The 2,806-nt window shown below is 45.5% G+C and overlaps 1 long non-coding RNA gene across 1 annotated transcript; it reads right to left on the bottom strand.

Annotated features, from left to right (window-relative positions):
* Positions 1-26: 26 nt before the first annotated feature.
* Positions 27-2,789, bottom strand: LOC123254494. The gene is made up of 2 exons (XR_006506676.1): positions 2,461-2,789; positions 27-90 (listed from the first exon to the last, which is right to left on the bottom strand). It is a non-coding gene; the product is annotated as an uncharacterized LOC123254494 (long non-coding RNA).
* Between the last annotated feature and the right edge of the window lie 17 nt (positions 2,790-2,806).

Raw genomic sequence — 2,806 nt, 5'->3', positions numbered from 1 at the left:
ACCCCAAATCAAAGGGGTTTAAAATATAAGCCTCGGAGCAGTTCCATGGTCTTCGGCCGGCGGAGAGTCCGCTGGGGGCATTTTCTTTGCCTGCGGTGGGGAGAGATCAGAGACACAAACCCCGGAGTTAGAGCTGTTCCCTCCTACCGCTCCCTCCTCCGTACTGCAGCACCGCTCGGAGCCGGGCCAGCAGGTAGGCAGGAGCCGGTGGAGCTCTCTCGGCCCGAAGAGAAAACAACCAACACCCCTTCCACTGCCAAAAAAGGGAAACCGCTTGGAAAAACCTTACGAGTTTCTTCTCCCCCAAAGTCTCTCTTTGCCCTAGAATGAGGCAGGGCAGCTCATTAGAACCAGCGGGTATTTCCGTAGCCAAAATGTATATAAAGAGAGCACTGGATTTCAGTTTTAAAAAAAATCACCACTAATCTCTTCCTCTCCCCCTGTCCGGTCTTTCTCGGATCTAGACTTTCAAAATAATGCTAAAAATGAGGGTGTACCGCCGCTATCTTTAACTCCCCTCAACAGATCCATAATCCCCCGGGCGGCTTTCTCAAGCTCTCTCTCTTTCCTTATTCTCCAGAAATTCTAAGCCAGAACGGGGAAGGCTAGCTTTGCTTAGCTCTGAGAGATCAGACCCTATCCGCGGAAATCTATTTTATTCCCAAATGTCACAGGTTTCAGCCTTAAAAACTGTGAAACCTTTTGCTTCCGAAGATTAAAATGTCTCACTAAACATTTGCTTGGTATCTGATGGGACCAAGTTTAATATTTAACCCTGTTAGTTCTTTAGTTTATTAAATCATCTCCCCTTTTTAAATTTTTATTTTTTTCCCCCTGGAATCACTATAAGCAGATCCCCATTTCTCTGAGCCGGGGAGGATAAGGGTTTTAAAGTGGTTTTATTTATCAAGGAGGAATTTGCCTTCTTCCTCTACTAAAATGACAGACTTTCTCAGAAAATTCCGGGAGACGTGGCATACATTCTAGCCGTAGGATTTGGTAGAAATTTAAAAAACAAAACGGGACAAGGTTTGGTTTCATTTTCGATAGACCCCGAATGGAAAAAAGGAGGTCGCTAACCCTAGACTGGGGGTGGTAGCAGGCAGTAAGCGAGGCAGGGGGTGTGAGGGGGGTGAGGGGATATCAAGCCTACTAAGAGTCACTCTCGGAAAAAAAAAATAAACTGGAAAAAAATTCCTCTCCTAAAATCTGACTCTTCTCAATAATAGAGGGAGTATCCTCCTCCTCCTCCTCCTCCCCCCACCCCCATGTTTGGTAAATATTCCCGAAGTTCCAATTTAAAGCTGTTTGTTTAAAAGATTTGTCCTTTGCTGATTTCTTGGGGGGAAGGGAGTCAGTTTGGATACATTTTCCCTCTCTTTTCAAACACAAGCGGGAAGGACAATTACAAACAACAGGAATTTGTATGTTATTTTTTGAAAAAGCTAGGCAAAAAACCCCTCAGGAGCTATCTTCCCCCAAACAAAATAACCCAAACCCCTCCCCAGCCCCAGCGCCCCACATCCCGTGGACAAGTCTCCCAATTCGGTTTTGCTGGTGTCTTCTCTAAAGAGCATATACTAGCAGGGAGTTTGCCACATTCTCTTTCCCTTTGGACTCGCACATAATTTAAGCTTAAAATACCCTGAACCAAAAATATCTACCTCCAGTCATTTAGCAGGGCTTCTCTTACCAGCTTTGTTAATGGTTTCTTATTTTAACCTGGTTTTTACTTACAAACATCTCATCCGTCCCTCGTCCCCCTCCCCTCTCTTCCATTCTCTGGTTACCAGATGAAACATTTACTTTTCAAAATCTAAGATCGCCACAACCTTGGATACATGTTTGCCATCTTAAGCACAGCGGTAGATGAGTTTCACGTGATTAAAAAAAATTTTCCCCCTTAAACTATTGCTTTCAGAAGATGGACATAGGACAAAAAAAGGGGGGGGGAGAGCTTAAAGTTGAAAGCTTCTTATTCAGATTATGGAAAAGGTTGATTTATCTATCCGTGCGCTGGGTTGGATGATTCCTACTTTTCTTCTCCCTTAAATGCAGTTAAAATGGCTGAATTCCGGCTTTTAATTAAAAACAGCCTATAATCGAAAATGTCTCTCCCTCTCCCCACCTCTCTCACAGTCTTCAGGGGCACGGAGGGAAACTGGGATATTTTTTTTTTCTTTTAATGGAGAGTAGAGATTCCCACCACCAGGTTGTATTTTTCTGAAGGGAAAGTCTTAGGGAGGGGGCAAAGGTGGGAAAAAATGGGGGACGGTCGAAGAGCCCAATGCAGCTCAGACCCCAGAAAAGTCCCCGCATTCCCAAGTAGTTTGAGGGTGGAAAGGGGTTGATATGGGGAAGGCTGGAGAAGGCAGGTAAGACCTGAGTGAGGAGGAGACCGGGGTGGGAGAGTCAACTATTTAACTTTCTAAAAAATAAGAGACTGGAGAAAAAACCTACCTGCTGGAGCGGATAGTCCCCTTCCCGCCTAACCGCCTCGCCTCTCGGCCATCCTGCCGCCTGCCCCCCGTTCTTGTTTCCCTCTCGGGAATTATATCCAACTCAGACTTTTTGCCCGCCTTTCCTTTTTTTGGTATGAAAATGTCCTTTAGTCCATCCGTTCGGCTCGCCAACTCCTCCACCCTCCAGCAAACAGGCTCTGGGACCCGGCTTGCTCTGCTTTCCTGGAAAATCCAGCTTTCTTTCTCCAGAGGTCCCCGCTTTTTAATAAAATCCAGGTAGCACTGGTTTAAAGAATCCCAAATCTCCATATACAGCCCGGGATTGGAAAAGGTACATTACACAA

Source organism: Gracilinanus agilis, unplaced genomic scaffold (genome assembly GCF_016433145.1).
Source record: "Gracilinanus agilis isolate LMUSP501 unplaced genomic scaffold, AgileGrace unplaced_scaffold23303, whole genome shotgun sequence".
Classification (NCBI taxonomy): domain Eukaryota; kingdom Metazoa; phylum Chordata; class Mammalia; order Didelphimorphia; family Didelphidae; genus Gracilinanus; species Gracilinanus agilis.
Note: the sequence above shows the minus strand (reverse complement) of the source record. Positions and strands in the feature narration are given on the sequence as shown.